The sequence below is a fragment of the Alosa sapidissima genome, chromosome 1 (genome assembly GCF_018492685.1).
Source record: "Alosa sapidissima isolate fAloSap1 chromosome 1, fAloSap1.pri, whole genome shotgun sequence".
Lineage (NCBI taxonomy): Eukaryota > Metazoa > Chordata > Actinopteri > Clupeiformes > Clupeidae > Alosa > Alosa sapidissima.
The window spans coordinates 48,164,042-48,183,280 of record NC_055957.1 but is presented as its reverse complement, the minus strand read 5'-3'; the positions used below and the strand labels follow the sequence as shown (position 1 = coordinate 48,183,280).

The 19,239-nt window shown below is 40.7% G+C and overlaps 1 long non-coding RNA gene across 1 annotated transcript in view; it reads right to left on the bottom strand.

Annotated features, from left to right (window-relative positions):
- Positions 1-13,318: 13,318 nt before the first annotated feature.
- LOC121677957 overlaps positions 13,319-19,239 on the bottom strand; it is a 21,119-nt gene continuing 15,198 nt past the window's right edge. The window contains exons 3-4 of the long non-coding RNA XR_006021117.1: positions 17,835-17,841; positions 13,319-13,450 (exon numbers count right to left, since the gene is read on the bottom strand). This is a non-coding gene — a long non-coding RNA (uncharacterized LOC121677957). The remainder of the gene's footprint in view (positions 13,451-17,834; positions 17,842-19,239) is intronic.

Below are 19,239 nucleotides of genomic sequence, written 5' to 3'. Positions count from 1 at the left end.
TTTCTTGGGGTCACAACATCTAAAAACAACATATGGTCAGAGCAGGGACACCCCTCTCTATTTTCAAGAAGCTCTTGAAGACATCTCCACTCTCATCCTCTGGTAGTAGTATTTATTCCTCTCCTCAGCAATGTAGCTTGAATGTTACTCCTCATTGTTGTCAGGGATGCACAGTATTTATGATATATGTATTTAAAATTACGTATTTCAAATACAAAAATAGTAGTAATCATTTTTATTGGATTGAAGAAAAATAAAAATACTGCCAAATATTTTTGGTAATAGTACTACTTGCTGATGTTAGAAATGTATCCAGATTTGATGTGATCAGAATATTGAGATTCAGGAAGATGATCCGGTGCAAGATAAGTAACATGTAGGTTGCTCTCTCTCTCTCTCTCTCTCTCTCTCTCTCTCTCTCTCTCTCTCTCTGTCTCACACACACACACACACACACACACAAACATAATACTCCCTCTCTCACACAACCCACTCACTCAATCACATGGTTACTTGCTCACCCACATGTATAAATTTGGCTGAGTATTGTGGTTCTGGCACATTCCCTTGGATATTGGGCAACTTATTTTTCTTGTGAACTTCAATCATCAGTATAGGCAAATAAACATGATCATCCAATCGGAACACATGGCACCGATTATGTGGTTGCCCTGCTCAAAAAGTTGCCCCATCTCCTAAAGCAGTGGTTCTCAAATGGGGGTACGCGTACCCCTGGGGGTACGTGAAGGCACTCCAGGGGGTACATGAGATTTTAAAATATACATATATTTAAAAAGTAGAATCCATGCAAAAATACTTTAAAAACAAATGTTTGAATTTTGTATGTGTTTATCAGTTCAAAAGATTAATAAATTAGACACTGATGGCACAGTGCTCTGTTTTAAGTCTTTTTTTTTCTCAACTAAAAATGCTTTGTGCTGGTTAGGGGGTACTTGGCTGAAAAAATATTTCACAGGGGGAACATCACTGAAAAAAGGTTGAGAACCACTGTCCTAAAGCATATATCAAGCATTCTGGGCATGCACTGACAATGTCAGAGACTTCGTTCTCTGTATTATGTGTCAGTGTACCATGAGTTTGCGGTTATTTTAAGGTATTAGTATTAGTAAGGTATTAGTATTATTTTTATTATTAGTAAACTAATAATAACAATAATACATTTTGCAGCAAGTTGTTGCGGTAGTATAGGCTTTGCTAACAAATTCTTAGGCTAACAAATGCTTAGATTGATGTGGACTCTAAATTGGGTTACTGTAAGCCCACATTCCGTGGCTCTCAGTAGGTTCGGTGGTTAGTTTGACCACTTGACAAGTTTAGTTGTGACTTTTTGAGTACATCTCTGATACAGTGTTTAGGCTATGAGATGTAACAGGCAGATCTTGATTGTTGATTCATGGCATGTCTCATATGCAGGGAAAAGCTGTTACTCTCAAACAATGTCCACTTAATCAACAGAGTCAGTGTACTGATGAAGGAATAGACTAAATAGACAGATATGGAAGGTTTGCAAAGTGATTTCCCTTGAAAGAGTATTTTTCATATTTTGTAGTTTATTTTGATTAAAATGAGGGTATTTGATCATTTATTTTAAAATACATTTTGATGTTGTAAGTCACTTTAAATCAAAGCATCTACTAAAGCAATAAATGTAAATGTTAGATAATCCCACTTTAACTCTGACCTCAGTCCTGTTTAAGAACCTTGGCCTAGGCTACTTGAAATTGTCCAACATGTAAAATGGCAGATGAATAGGTCATGGTATTATCATTTCTGTCTTTAGAAAACATTCTTCTGAAAACCATGTGGTATTATGAGATAACAAATAAGCTTGAATTCCTTTACTTAGACCCATGTTTACAAACTAGCGTTACCACACCTGGGTAATAAGCCCACCTATAGGCTGGCGGAATACTTTGCTGGATACTTGGAGGAGTAGGCCTAGCCAATAACCAAGCTAGCAAGGCTGCATGAAAACACCCCCTCGTCGGATATGTGAAAAGCCTCACACTGTTACAGACCTCTAAGATCTGATGTCTGTTGCTCCCAGAGGTCCACTGTGCTGCTAACCTGCAACTTGCCCTTCCAGTAGGCTATCTGATCGCAGAGATCGCAAGACTGCATGACTGGTGCCGAAACTGGTGCCGACATCTATCGCTACTAGAAGTCCACAACGCTACTGATCTGGGTGCCAGAGGGTTGTCAGGTTGGTTTCTTCAAGAACGCCTGTATCAGTCTGCCATCTGCAATGAGAGTTTATCATCGTAGCCTACTCATCATAGGCTACTGGCACATATCACTTCCAACCATATCATTTAGCCAATTAGAAACTTTATTTTTAATTTCTGGATTTTTATATTTGATTATTTGTTATTTTGTAAAGTGTGTTGACATCTGGTGGCATGGTGATTTTGCGCTCTAAACTATTAATTGATTGGTTGATGTTTTGGCAGTACCAATTTGGTTTCAATTATGACAACAACAAAAAAAAGCCAAAGCTTGCACTAGGGGGCAGTGTTCTCACATGTCACTTTGTAACCTTTCCTCCATTTTGACAGGCAGGGGACTCGAAGGGCTATTGAAAAAAAACATGCAGATTTTACAGCACATTGGATGTAGTGTTGGAGCTGACAGAGAATAATTTGCAACACTTATCCTTAAGTGTTGTGGCTTTAGGTATGAACAGTGTAATGTGGGATTGATCTTCCAAAAAGGCCATGCAGCTTAATAGGGTCAAAACATTCAGTTTATATTAAAAGGCCATGCAGCTGAATAGGGTCAAAACATGCAGTTTATATCAACTAAATGTGATTTTTTCAATTGCAGGTCGTTTAGTGCCATTGTATCTTAATTATTTTGTTCCTTTTGTTAAGACACATATGCACACACACACACAAACACACACACACACACACACACACACACACACACAAAGAGAGCGAGAGATAGATGGAGAGAGAGAGAGCTTTTGACACATAATTAGGCTAAATGCAGTTATATTGATATTGACATATCATTGATCAAATTAGAATATAAAAAATTATGTTCATATTCTAACATTCTAATATAAAAATTATGCTCATATTCTAACATATATTTAACATTCTAATGCATTTGTTACATTTTGATAGTTTGATTCGAGACATCAATAAATAAGAATCTTCAAGTAAATTCTCAAAATATTTTTTTCTGTCAAGCAAATATTAAGAGTGCATTAAAATGTATTAAATCTCATAATGTATAAAGTCATTAAAAATATTCCCTCTTGGATATACAAAATGACTTTGAGTAATCAATGTACTTTGAAATAGTAAATATATGGAACATTAAGCATTGCATATAAGAAGAAAATTGCTAAATAAATGCAGTGTCCCTTTCAATGCACCTCCTCTGATCTGGAAAGCATAATTCCAGGAGGGAAAAAAAAAATCTGTTTTTGATTTTTTTACTCTGCTGTTTTCATGTTCTGATGAGCTGTTCAAGATCCAAATCGACATGTACGTTGAGCGGATTAATGCACCTGACGCACATATCAAACTCAATTACCCCATATCTCACCAAGTGAAGAGCTGAGACAGGCTTTGTGCTTCAGACTACTTCCTCAAGGCAAAGATCGGGTTGAGAACTCAACAAACCAGATGGACCTTCTGAATGAGGGGTGTGGACGAACCAGCCTGTGATTGTGCTGCCGTTGTTTGTAGATTGCTTTGAATGCACCACGGGGAGATATTTGCTATTCATCCGATGGAGGCACAGTAATAGAGGGCACATTAGAGACTGTAAAGTCTTCCGCTGGGAAATATCCTCTGATCTAAGCAAACCCCCAGCCAGCACTCTGAGTTACTCCGCTTGCGTTGAAATGGCATTTACGCCAGCACCATAGGGCCAGTATTGAACAGCACATTGCCTGCGTTTAGAATGCTTTATTTAGATTCTCACACAAAACATGGAGGTCAGCCACTGTGAGCCTCATTTAGTCCTGGACAACAACTAAAGAAAATTAAGAAACCAACAAATTGAATGAACAAATCAATATTATAAAATGATAACTTGGGGGGGGGGCACATTCAGTTAGTAACATGCAAGCTCCACCCTCTGCTACTAAATCTTAGCCAATAGTTTGCATTCCAGGCCATGGCAATCTAGAGCATGTGAGGGTGAGGGTTCTGTGCAGGGTTGCACACTTGTTTGCCAGTGCCGAAACTGCTATGCAATTCTCTTTGTAAAGGCGTCTCATTGCACAAGCTCAACATGCCGGAGGCAGAGAGGAGGCATGAGCACGTACACTGGGGAAACAGTCAGCACGTCTGGGCATTACCTTCAAAGTGTTGCGGCTGCACTGGATCATTCTGGCATTGACTTGATAAAAGCACTGAACGTTACCATGATGATCAACTATAAAAGATGAAGGACAAGCTATGTTTTATTTTTTGTTTTGTTTTTTTGTAGCACCAATATTAGCAGAATGATATTAGATTGATTATGTGTAATTTATAGGCTGTTCCCCATATTAGAGCTACAGATGTGGCCATTTTAGTGTGAAAAATACCACCCAGTGGGATCAGCACTTAAAATCCAGTCAAACAGATGGCATGAGGGGGGGGGGGGGGGTCATTGCTAATTCTCACAGAAATAGGCTCACACAGTCATGACCCTAACCTCTGACACCCTCGACTTGGGCACGTGGTGTGGGGTGGCATGCATGTGACGCACCCACCTCGCGCATTACAACTAATGAGGGTCATGAACGTCCTGTTGGGCTGGATTTTTTTTTCTAAGTCAGGGACAGTCACAGCTGGGGATCAGAGTCACCTGCCCGGTCCGCTCTCGAGAACGGCTCTGAAATCCGCGCGGCGTTGGTAACAGGGCCCATTATCTTGGTCCATAAAATAATCATGTGAGAGCGGAGTGATGGACAGCACTGAGAGGATTACGGCCCAGATGCCCCCTACTGGCATCATGCTGAGGTGAACACTTTTGGAGAGGAACTGCCGGGAGGCTGGCAGAGCAGGGGGCGAGGGATTAGCACAGGCGAGGTCATTCACACACTGGCGCAAGCTAGGAAGCACCAAACAAAGCAGACCACATACCTGGCAAGAGACTCACGCAGAGCCCCCCCCCCGTCCCACTTTGAAGGCAAAACAATAGTAGTCAGCCGCTACTTCCTTGGCCTTGTACAACAGGTGTGGATTAGTGTGATTCTATTGATCATGACCCTGCTGCAGGATTTTTTCTTTTATGTAATCACCAATATGATTAACATGGCTGCTACAAAAGTATTATGTGCAGTAGTTATGGAATAAAAGTACAGTATTTATTAGTATTTTCACAACTGTACATTATGATTGTTTACTGGAGACTAATTATCAAATGTAGGTGCATAGAAACGAGTTGTAGGACAGTCTACAACATAATTCACTTCTTGTAAGCTTTCATAAGTCCCTTTCCCACCGGAAGGATTTTTGCAGTTCTTAGAACAAAACGTTCCTAGAACCCTTTTTTTCTTGTGTTCCGACCGGACCAATTTGGGGATTATTAAGTTCCTCTGACCACAGTTTAGCTGAGGCTGGCCATTACACTAATCTTCATAGAATATAAGAATTACTAATGAAGTCTCATTTCTTACTAATGTAGAAAACTGAGACATCATGACTTTGTCCTTTGTCAGTAATACGGCAGTGGAAGCTCATGCATATTTATTCCAATTAATCACATAATCATTATCAAGAAAACATTCTACAGATCTCTATTCCTAAGTTGCAATATTGCCCAAGTGGAAAGCAGCATGGCTCCCACACACGCTAATAGAAACACACAAATGTACAAATGTCATCCAAAGTTGAGCTGAAAAAACAATGCAGTATTTTCCATATTGAAAGTCTGTATTTGTTGTATTAATAGGTTTTGCATTATTTTCTCGGTTCAGTGCTTGTTTCTTTGTCTTGTAATGCCTCAGGAGAGATTGAACAGTCCAGGACACTGTTGCCTTTCAGGACCTTGTTGTCGTGACAAAGTACTTTCAAACCAGTGACTCTACAGGGTGAGCAGGTGTTGGGAAATGGTTCCAACTTTGTCCTGAATACTCAATCAGTAGTTTGCTTGTTGTGCTGTGCTGGCACATAATTGCAAACTCTTTGGAAGTTGTTGAAAGTGAGCCCAAAGGGACCTGGACTGAGAAAGCTCAGAGTTCAACTTGGAGGAGCGGCAAAAGAAAAACTCTGTAGTCCTGAGAGAACATGGAAACCACACAAGCAAGCTGCTTGGCAGCAACAAAGGCAGTGGAGTGATCGAAAGATAAAAATGACAAAGAAAAAAAAAAAATCAAATATCTTCTTGAAGAAATGAAGTGCAGGCACCAAATCTGGCAAGTGCAGTGGTCTTCCCTGCAGTCCGGAAATAATGAAATAAAGAGCGAAATAAATAGAAGGCCTGAAAATCCATTATGGTTGCTCGAGGAGACTTTATAGTGGAAATGTGGTGACATCATAGTTCCAGCAAATTGTAAAATCTGCCTCACCATGGTTTCTAACAACTCCTCAAGCCATATCAATCAAGCCTCTCCAGTCTCTCCTCCGACTTCAAAGTGATGTCTCCTACCCACCCCGGGGACCACGCCAAGACGGAGCTGTCGTTCTAACCCCTATGAAACTGTCTCACTGGTTACCCCAGGAGCATTTGCGTTTAGCCTTGAGTCCCATGCAAGGCAACAGGGTCCTCTGGTGGGCTGTGAACTACTGCTCTCAGCACAAGACACAAGGTTTTGTTCCGCTAACGCAGATATATGGTGCAGGTATCAGAATGTCTTCACACTCCATGGGGAAATGGTTTATATATTTTGTACAACTGATTGTAAATGTAGACATTGAGAGGGTGGGTCATGCATCACGTGCAGTCAAGCTGGCGAACTGCTCAACATCTGTATGGAATCACGTCGTATCTCCCAAGAAATGCCATGCAAATAGCCTAATCATGCTCGAAAAATAATCACTGCGACTCTACTGTGAAATATGATATGCATAGTGTACATACAGTGAGAGATAAGTGCATATTCAGTTGCAGAAAGGACACGCAATGCAATCCAGTGTAAATGACCATATCTTAGTATGCTGGCATCTGCGTTTCGAATAATCCCCTCAGAGGTCTACAGAGACTCTTTTGCAGTCCATCTGAATATGATGTCAGGTCTATTTTGTGGATTAACACGCAGCACAGATATGATAAGACATAACATAGGGGCACAAATAACATGATATGAAGTTATCAGATAGGAATGCATGGGAAAGTTTTGTTTTCGTGGCTGATAGTCTCAAATTCACCCCAGCATTGTCTCCACTCACTGTGTGCCTTACCTAGCTTTGTAAGAACATAAAGGGTTCTCTTTTGCTACATGATGAAACTGTGGCAACAGTGTCGTCATGTGGAGAGATGTAATATCATGCAGTTCTACTCCCAATCAAGCTCAAGGACAGAAGTGAAGAGACTATTTATGTTGTACAATGCCTGCTCATAAAGAAGAAATTGGTGTGTTTCCAGAGAGGAGAAAAGCCTGCGGCGTGTCTAATTCTTTTATTAACCTCTAGAAAACAGCAGCATTCTCCCTTGGTAGTGCTGGAACCGCTCATTTTGGGACTTTTGGTGTCTTCGAAATATGAACAAAATAGCAAGGCCTCCAAATTCAATCGAAGGAAGATTAACCTATTTTATTTCCCTGTGAAGGACACTGTCTGAGCTTGTCACATTTTGCAAAGAATATAGTTTAAACTTAAAATGAAAACTGACATGTTCATTTTTGAAGTAAACTAAAAGTACAATAGAGGGCATTCCAGTCCGAATGTAAAAGACCACATTATAAGAGCCAATATTAGAGTAATGACATCCACACGGAAAGCACCATCTTTATTTTATCATCTAGAGCATATTTTAAGCAATAGGTTATGTATGAGCATTCAAACCGGTAATTAAATAGCCATGAACATATGATGTGAACCTTCTTTTTTTGTTCATACACAGTAGACATTGTGCCAGATTGGATTTAGGCTGAGTTTGGTTGTAATGCCTGAGATTTTGGTGAAATACATTGCAAAGCTTTTGATAGTTTTTTTAAAAGCAAACAGATTTAGCTGTAACATGTGGAGCTGATAAGCCTAAAAGGGATGTGCTTAGTTTAAAAAAAAAAAATGGTCTCCTTGGCAACTGGACTTTTGAACTTACTGAAATGAAATGTTCAGGCATTGTGAGCCTAGATGAGAGAGTACAAAATAAAGAGAAGCTTGAGAGGACTTTGAAATCAAGAGCTGAATTTCCAATGCTGAAGTTGCACTGCATTATACTCCTCCATGATTTGTTACAGTCAAATACACAACCAGACTCAGTGCTGAGATTTGAGAATAATGCTGAGAATAATATTGCACATATCAGTACACATGGTCTTATTACCTCTAACATGATCAGAACACTTAGATATGAAATCAAACAGTTTTCATCATTGTTCATTAAATAGTCATTTATTTGGAAAGTTTGTCTGGGTTTAAATAAAATAAGATGCCGCCTAACTCCAGCGGGATGGAAAAAAAATTGGAAAGATATTGGCTGCAGTCTCAGAATGTGAGTTACATCACCAAAAACAACCACAAACAGAGATAAGCTGTGATGAAGCAATTTAGCCAAGTTCAATTTAGACACTGACAAAACTAAAGAGGATTTTGTGAGGAAAAAAAATGAACCAAATGTCCAGCCCAGCCTGCATTGGAGCAAAGTGGACAGTTGGCATTTTCAGTAATGTGTGTTTGAAGGACCCACCCCACCCCACCCCACCCCTGACTCTGACACATGCCATATGGGTGCCTGTGTGCAAGTGAGCATTGAAGGATGGCATTCGAGGACTATTACATCTCTAGTACTGCCGACTGAGCACTTTGCTGTGAGTTTGAGCCAAATGCACTCTGGGTTCAATTCTTGCTGAGACACAGGTTTTGAATATTCTGCTCCACCTCAGTGCTGCATAATAAAGGAATGACATTGTAATACAATATAAACAATCAGGATGTGATCTAATATTACGCTTTAGTTTGATAAAAAGAGATGAAACATTCTGGTCTCTGATAATCTGGCACATTAATGGTGTATTATTCTGTACTTAAATTGTGACCTATAAAAGATTTTCTTAAGCCGTACATCATAATAATCAACAACATATCACCATTATACAACCATAATTTCATTAATTTTATATAATTGAGTATAATTAGAGTAAATCATTTTTATTACTGTCAGGTTGAGGCACACTTCCTAATTTTCCCGGAACGTATAATTTCTTTGTAACACATAACCCTACCTTGAGGATGTGCTATTTTTATGACATGTACACAAAAAGGCATCTTCAGGTTTCAATCTGGGTTGTCTGACTGTTAGGAGAGGCGATATGAGTTTTGTTTTCGAGGTATCCTGGTGTGCCTTTCAAAGTTGCCACCCCAATTTCACATGAAAAGAGAACACCAGGTAAAAAATCTCCTCTCCTCCTCTTTTTGTCTCTACTTTTTTGAACTTATTCTATGCATGTCACTTCTTCCTTGCTAAGCTATATCATCATGGTGCTGCTTTCAGATTTTATTTTTTATTTAAAGCCTTCCATCTCAGAGATACTCAAATAAAAATCTTTATTCAAGAGTGGTTGAAACACACTGGAGGGCTAATCAACTTGGCCTACTTTTCTTGTGTTCTCTCCAGCTTTCCTGATGGATTTTTTAATCCGCCAAATTTGCATGGAGTCTACTTCCAACTGTCAGTGTAAAACATGTCCTAAATTTAGAAGGATTTCGTCACTGTTGTGAAGACGGCTGTATACCAACTTAGATTACTCAAATAAGGAAAGGAAGGGAAAAAAGCTATTGGAACACAGGTTAAGGTCCACATATGCTTGAAAGATTTCTGAATGCTTCAATGCCACTGTCATCCATTTTTCTTTCCTCCAGTGTATAAGACTTTACTAATACAGTGTGCAGATGACTCTCCTGATCTTTTATTGGTTCTGGCATAAATGTGTTGCATATATTCCTCAGTTATGCACTCTGTCTAAATATTAACAGAGGAAAGAGGAAGAAAAGCTCTGGCTCAGCAAATCCTGCAAGCTTGTTGTTTCATCATAGGATCCATATGAAGAAAGAACTTGAAAGAGAACGTTGTCTTGCAGTTTTGTTTTGACATGAGAAGGCTGTGTTGCAGTTATGCTATGGGCTCAAAAGAACGTGACAGAGAGTTTTTTCTTTTTTTTAGTTCACCACTTCCATAGAGTTTTCCAAGGCCTCCAAACTCTCCTAAACATTTTCATATTCACAATGCAATGGCAGAGTACCTCATTTTGCGTGGGGCACCTGCAGCCACTGAGACGGTGACCTAAACACAATAATTGTGAGTCAAATCCTGACACTTATCCCATCTTGTATGGTCTGCCATGGCAGTCCAAGTCCTTTTCTCGCACACCAGCCGCTCCTGGCCGAAAAACGGCTGGTTGCTGTATAATTCACTCGCGCCCCCTATGCCAGTGTGATGTTCTCCCTCACGCTCATAGTGACATAATGCATTTGTCAGTTCCCTTCCTCCACGGCAGTCGCCCCACTGCTGCACGTTAGGCTAAACAGACAGGGTGCCAGGGCTCATGTAAATACCACTGTCAATAGCACAATTAGGCTATCACGAGCGCCTCAGCAGGTTTACACCACCGGCGCTCGAAATGCAGCATGTTTGCCAAGCTACGAGAGGAAAACAGGGTCTAAATAGTACAACTGCAAGGGGGCATGTCAAAACAAAATGTCCAATTGATGGACATTAGTGTCAAGGCCCCTGTCAAGCTTACTAGGACGATGGATACGCCTAACAATCTGGGAGAGACGCTATGCAAAGACATAGTCACACATGCTCCATGCCATATGCCTATCAGCCAAGCTCGGACTGGAGAAGCTGTTGTGGCATAATGGCTGTGATTTTTGCATTCCGGATGTTTGAGCCGCAGGTCAAATGCCAGAGCGCATTGCCGCTCTCTTCGCCAGCAATCGACTGTGTTTTTGGGATGCAAGCACTCACAGAAATGCCATTTTCCTGCAAGTTTTCTTATTCAAACTGCAACCACCGTGGAAAAGTTCTTAGACTGCAGAGCCCATCTGTTTACACAGGCACACTGGGCATTCTGTGTGGCGGAGAACGCAGAAGACTGATAGTCATCACTAAACCATCACTCAGAAGTAAACAGATGCAGCACCACAGCTAAACAAATACATTCGTAAATTATCAACCAAAAGTCATTCTGATTGCAATACAGAAAAAAGGCCACCTACAACAGAATCAGTACTTGTATCTATGTCCTTTATCTAAGAAGATAGATAGATAGATAGATAGATAGATAGATACTTTATTGATCCCCAAGGGGAAATTCAAGCTGTATTATACTGTATTATTATAATTAGATTTTCAAATTCCTTCAGCAATATTATTACCATCATTAATATTACAATGAAGAAGAAGATGAAGATGATGAAGAGGGTGATGATTGGTGATTGCTAATTTTCAGAGTCTAGACAGCCGCTGCTGTAGCTGGGTGGCTATCAGCTCATATGGGGCCTCTTGGACAGCATGAAATAATATGATAGGAGACGTAGCAGAGGACCAAATCAAAACATAATCCCCACAAGATGAAATCTAAATAACAGGACCCTAATGTACTTCCTACCTGATAATGCTGCCTCCAGGGACCATATCCTCTTAAAATACCATGGCAATTTGCCTGTGGAAGAGAAATAACCCTCTAATGAGTAGGCTACTTGAGGCACACTACCCAGAGGTGGATGGTGTTGGTGGACCACCCAACATCAGATAACTGCAGTTTCCGAGCTGGACGCATTACCGACTGTTTATGAAATAGAAAATGATAACAATGTCATTTGGATTAAATGCTGTAATATTTGGGGAGTGTGTTGGCAGGATCAAATTACAGATATGGAGGATATTTTCTGTTGTAAATACACATGAGAACTCAGGCCAGAATTGCTCACATAGCTTTTTGACGGAGGATAAGTTGGCGACAGGTTTTTTTTATGTGGTTGTTTTTACAGACAAGTTTTGGCAATGAACATTTTCTCCCAATGTCAGAACATCATTTCTGCCTCAAGGAAGAAAAAATAACAACATAGGCAAAATCTCCTTTGGTGGGTTTTTATTTTTCTCTGTGGTGACTCATACAATATAGTTTACATATGCATTCTTTTCACAGCTCAACCGCCTCCAGCAAGGTAAGTCACGTTGATTTCTCAAGGTTACATCAGTGTGCACTTAATATTCTACTGAGAGTGCATCTGCCTGTCATCCTGCAGGATGGTCAAACATCTTGACTGCAGGGGCGGGTCTACTGGGGTGCCACAGGGTGGCATCCGCTACCTTAACGACCATGTCCTGCCACCCCTAATGCCAACCTAGTTTTGAGTAGTGATGGCATTTTTTAAATACGCTTTTAGTGATATCTCATGCGAACGTTGCAACAGGAAACACAATTCAAGTCTCCAGGTGCTTCCTACTCCCTCTAAAGAGAGTATTCTCTTAAGAGGTGTAGTCTGAGAATTGTCCTCCAAAGCGTTCATTGCCACATTGCCACGCATCTGTCCAAATAAATGCCAAGTATAGTTACATTTGACACAATATTCTTGGTCATGTATACATATCAATTTCTGAAAATGCCCAAACTCGGCAAAAGATTTGATCTGTCATAAAGTCACACTCATCCTCACATTCACTTGACAGATTGTAAAACTACAGAATGCAATTCATGGGCACTGCTTTACACCATATTATCACCCGAAGAGAAGAAATACTCTTTTCTGATTGGCTGGTGGGGTGGCTCCTTGTTGGTGCCCCCCCCCCCCCCCCCCCCAATTCCAATCCTCCCCCACCTTTCTTATGCAGCCCTTGCCACTTAATCTACTAAACCCCTCTTCTACTGCACTTTTTACCCCCCCACTTTGCACAAATAGGCTGACACCAGACATAATTTCACTGCATTTCTTACTTCCAGTAACTATATGCATGTGACAATAAACTTCCTTGTATCCCCTTGTATCCTTGTATTAATTCTGAATAACAGGACACCTGAAGTAGATCTGGTAAATAAAAGTTTAATCATCGTTCCATATCAATGCTTATGAATGGTAACTATAACAACCATAGTAGGACAACAGTTCAGCCTGAAAGCAGGCTTTGCAACAATGGAATCAACTGTAAACAAGCAGTAAACTGTCCATGCGATCGCTGTTATAGGGTCAAAGAAAGTTGTACAAGTCAGCTTCTTTTTAAATGGAACCGCTTGTTTCCTTTGCGTGTTAAAGGCATGACTATTGCCTATAGTGGCAACCGGGTGAAAAGCGGGATAACAGCCTTTGAGGTGTCTTCGCTGCGTGTCGGGGAGTTCTTTGCCTCTCGCCCTCGTCCATTAATTCCGGATAACAGGACACCTCGGCGGCCGTTATCCCTTATGTTAATAGCTGCCACATTCACATTTACTTAACTTCCTTAAAAGTTTGCTGAGAAAGGGATACAACAAACTGCTTTTATTAGTTGCCAGAAATGTGATCATTCAAGATAACACATTTTTCTCAGAATATTTTCTCACTATAGTCTATGCTGGGGTCATTTGCCTATGCACCACTATAGTCTGGTTTCTTATACATAACACTAGATTCGTTTTATTGAAAAATGTAATAATTTCAGCTGTTGCTTATAAAAAGCTATAGCCAACATGTAAACATCTTGAATATTAACATCTGTGCCTGCTTACACTTGCTGTGATCATGTTTACTGATAAGTATTTTAACATTGCATGTTAGAGATGAGCACACAGAGCTGTGTGCATGCACATGCGTAGAACACTTAACTTTGATTTTGCTATTCCTTGTGATCCTCATGCCACCCTAAGAAAATTTCTCTTGATCCGCCCTGTTTGACTGTGTCAAGTCAGAAATGACTAAATGAACGTGGTTTGGACTGCAGATATCTAATTTTAGGCTATTTGCTATGTTTTGATAATCAAACAATGAAACCAAGGCTATTTTGTCACTTTCTGTCAGTCCAACCCAATGTTTTACACCATGTGAATTAAGTTGTCGCATCTCAGAAACACTTGGGATGACATCCTAGCTCTTTTGTTTCATTGAGACATGCTTGCCTGAAGAGAGCTGGCAATAACAATACGATAATAGCTGGGTAATAAACATATGCAATTAGAGATTTTTTTTTTCAAATTCTATGAAACAGAATGATATTGAAATCTGAATAATAATTGTATACTTCAATAGTAAAAAGGCACAGGTCAGACATGCAATATCGCTGATGTATGTGTTCAATAACACATATAAAGCAGGGAAAATTGGCAAGGATCCCCTTCACACTGTTATTTCAAACTCCCCACAAGCAAACCACTAACTACAACATTAACAAACAAAAACTACTCTTTCATGTTTTATTCACAGTTGTTATTGAATGTAATGAGAGATAGTTTAGGGATCTATACAGTTATATTACCAGAAAATCTCATTTAAAGCTTAACTAATTTAAAGTAGGAAATGTAATTTGGGTCTCAACTTCCATCTGCTTTGGGACCACTAAAGGAGACATTTATACAGTAAGCAAGTAGACAAGAAATTAGACAAAAAAGAAATGTTGCAACTGAGTTGCACTGAGTCGGACAGCATGTCAGATTTAATTCACTGCTATTGCAGCATTTTTTAAATATTCCTGTGTACTCCACATTATCACCATAATAGTAACATCAATTCTCTACCAGAAAAAGAAAAATCATTTAAAAAAGTACTGGGTATAATTTTCAGACGGCTTATTAAAAAAAAAAAAAAAGCTACTGCTCTCGTCTCTTGATGGAGCAGTGCGTTTGGGTGGAGGCTCAGGGGAGAACGGCTTCAATCGGTGTGAGGCCCTGCAGGGATATTAGACTTCACAGAGCCGCAGTATAACATTTTCCACTCAGGATGATGTCACCGCTTGCCCTGGACATGGGAAATCCATCTCTTGATTGCCTTCAAGACCCCGCAAGAAGACCCCTGCGATCCGTCTCTGACACCCGCCAGTGCTTCCCCCTTCCCGACCCACCATGCACCTGGAGGACGACCTGATGTGTCCAGTCCGGCCCGCTCAATCATTCCATCTGTGTGCATCAGGTGGGCTCCGTCCACTATGTTTGAGCAGTGGACTGTGATATCAAAGCAGGAAGACTGCCGAGCTGCGCCAAGTTAGCATGCAGCAGGCATTTACACAGAGCGCAGAAGAGCTGCGCCAAGTTAGCATGCAGCAGGCATTTACACAGAGCGCAGAAGGGCTGGGAGAGCCCACAGGCAGACTCTCAGACACGCGTGCACACATGATACTGCCTTGCATTGGACTCACTCTCTCTCTCTCTCTCTCTCTTTTTTTCTCTGCATTGTTCATTTTCTCTCTTTGTTTTTTTTTTTAGTTGTGCTCTGTCTCCCTTGCTTCCGTTTGCAGTTATGCACATTCACACAACTCACGTGCACACATGTAGACAAACACACACACATACACACACCCGCAAGCATGCACATGCACATGCACAAACATACACAGTCTCACACACACACACACACACACACACACACACACACACACACACACACACACACACACACACACACACACACACCTATACACAAACACTCCCACAGCACACACACAGACACTCCTACATCAAACACACAAATGGCCTGGCATAATGCTTCCTTCTCTCCTGCTGGCCTGTGTGTAAATCCCTCCCGAGTGCATGCGGAGAGGGGATGCAGCTCTCTTTTACTCTTTGTCATGGTAATAACAGTAAGCCTAACTGTCCCCCACTTTGCCTGTCAACTTGCGTTTATTTTGGTGTTCTTCTTCTCCAAGAGATTCGGCTGTGTTCTCGGGTGCTTTGTTGAACACCCCACCCGGCTCCCTCATTCCTGGAACCAATTATATTACCCCGCCAAGCCTTACAATTCTGACAAAAAGGTCCATTTGCAGCCCAGTCGTTTCGCACCTTGACCAACCTTGGGTCAATGACAGAAAACATCAGTTAAGAAAAAATATTTCTTTGTTTGTTGCTCTCTTTTCTTTCTGTCTTTTACTTTTCTTTTTGTTTGTTTATTCTTTCATTCATTTTTCTTTCTTTCTGACTGACTTTAAATCTATATTTCTGTCACTGGATCCTGCTTTCTAACCAATTTCTCTCTCTCTCTCTCTCTCTCTCTCTCTCTCTCTCTGTCTGTCTCTCTCTCTTTGTCTCTGTCAGATGGAAGCCACTCTGACAGTGTGTGTGCAGAATGTGCTTCGCTGTTCGTACAGCACCTCTGTTTGACACATGATATGGTGGATTCTGCCCCTGCAGCGTGCTGCTTCTCCGAGGGCTCGGCTCCGGCGTGTCTCCCACGGCCTCGCTCCTCCAGCACGCCAGTGCTCCTCGCTCCTCCAGCACGCCAGTGCTCCTCGCTCGGCTCAAGCACCGCTGACGGCCATTCCTCCGGCGGCTAAGCCTGTTAGCGGGAGACGTTTCAGGCGTTCTGCACACAAAAGATACAGCAGCCATCATTACCACCTCCAGATCAACACTTCCCCAAGACAAAATGACTGCCTCCGACCCCAAGACAAAACGACTGCCTCCGACTTCCTTCCTATAACTTTCACTAATAGCATGGGGGTCACAGAATTATAATGAGAGTAGGCTACTTATCACACACACACACACACACACACACACACACACACACACACACACACACACACACACACACATACACACACACATATATATATATATATCCATTTAGGTGTCGCCAAGAAACTGAGTCCCTATCCTCAGCATCAGTTACACTGCATATTAAGTGTCTTACAGTAAGTGTCACATTATTACTACTGAAATCAAGCCATTAGTTTTCATTATTTTTAACCTCACCTTGCTCTCTAATGAATGTCACTACCACTGTCACTGTCACCACCTTTAAATTATGTATTTCATGAAATGAAGACATTTATGAAAAGGCTATTTGTAATATTCTCTGCGCTTTTCCAATGCTATTGGCATACTACCTCTGGAACAACATGATGACAGTTCGCAGTTTTACACTGTCTCTCATGGCTTTTCTAAGGGCTTGGCAAAGAACTATGTCTATGGTCGATCTGTTTGTGATGTTTGTGGGCAACTTTGTTCCAGAATTAGTTTGTCATTACCCATTGCCGTTTTGAAGTATTTCCATTGTAGATAACCACATGATTGAACCGTGCCCCAAACACATTGCGTCATAGAGAAACCAAATACACCAATAAAATGAAGTTGATAGCTTGTATGACTAGCATTGCCTCTTTTGATTATTTCCACACTGATTGCACACACGTATCTTATCATCCAACTTAGTGGTTTTTCATTGAGGTTTGACAGAATTAGTCATGGTTGGCATCTTTTCATCAAGTAACTGCACAATCAGATCGCAAAGCTCCAAAAACATTTTTTGGCAAGAATCACAAGTGAGTGGTTTCACAAGTAGATTTAAAATAATGACTAATTTAACATACACACGTATTGCGCCTACTGCGTGGTTTGAGGTTAAAATTTGATCTTTGCAGTGCTTGCAGTACTTTATCTAAGCTGAAGTTAATATGGTGAACCATATAAAACAGCTATAGTAACACACACACACACACACACACACACATACACATATTGATATTGCACTCCTAACCATCATGTAACTGTAAAACCTATTCAAATACAGATAACCAGGGACATCCATTCTTGCACTGCCTCTCAACATGCTTGGTGTATTCTGGCACAGTCTAACTACCACCATCAGTTCTCAAGGATTTATGGTTTGGCAAACTAGGATTCTGTAATCTCTCTATCAGAATCAATTTAGAGGACTTCATAAAGACAACCCAGGGCGCTCATGTCCCTATTTGAGGATACCCCTGAACTCTCTGTTAACTCCCCAGAGAGAATGTATCCCACATGTTTTCTATTTATAGCCCTAACTTATTCATAGTTGTTTTGGGGCCCAACTATACATTTCACCTGCACTGAGTAGGACCAAAGGCATTCAAATATGTGGGCTGCACAGTGGTCCATGAATCATGAGAGCCTACACTATCTGCTGTGAAAATCACTGTATTGTCATCATGGGTGTCTTGGTTGGGGAATTTATTGCTGAAATATTTTCATATGTTATGTGCTTGTTGGTCTTGTTATTAAATGTATAAACTATCAGGGAAAATAGTAAATTGAGAAATTCTAGTGAAGCATTACTGGTCCTCAGGCCTTCCACCTTAAGAGATCTGTGTCATAACAGTGAGCACAATTTATGAATCAGTGGGGGTTTATTATGGTGTTAGTGGAGGGCCATTCACTGCTCAGGTAAGAGCAAAAGAAACGGCACTGACGCTTGCAGCAAAATGGATAGGCATATCTCCATGATTTATTCATTACAAGGTAGGTGCCCTTTCAAATGGCACATCCCAACAATTATGTAGTCACCTTTTGTATTGCCAAATGACAAGTTGAAATTAAGTGCTCAAAAGATGGATACTGTGCAGCTCTTGACATTTTAGAAAAACTAATTATTTTTGTCATTTTCAATTGGGATAAACAAATACAGTCTGATGCTAATTATGCTGTCGGGGAGGATGCCACCGTGATATTCATATAAGAGTGACTGGCTGATCAGTGATAACGGAATAACCTGAACCAGAAAGGAGCTGTGAAGGGAATATATGTCATTCTGTGTCATAATGTTTCTTTCTAGCACTTTCTATTATTTTCTTGAATGTGTGGTTGTGTACTGAAGTAGTCATTTCTGAGTATGGGTTTCATTGTGCTTGTTGGATATGGCCCCTACACATAACATCTGCCACCTGACTAATCTCTTTCAATGGCAAGAGCTGGGTCTTTTTAAATTAACCAACTGTATTCATCGCAAACTCGACAATCATGTGCAAATCACTTTGCTTATGCCAAAGAAACATTATACCACATGACGCAAAGCTTATCTGGTCACATTAACAACCGTCCAGAGTCCAGAAACCCACTACACTTGCGAGGGTTTTCATCAGCAACATCTCAACATAATTGAGATAATTTGCCAAGGAGATCAGCAAGCCTTGCAGCTGGGTCAGGGGCCACATGAGACATGGGCTCCT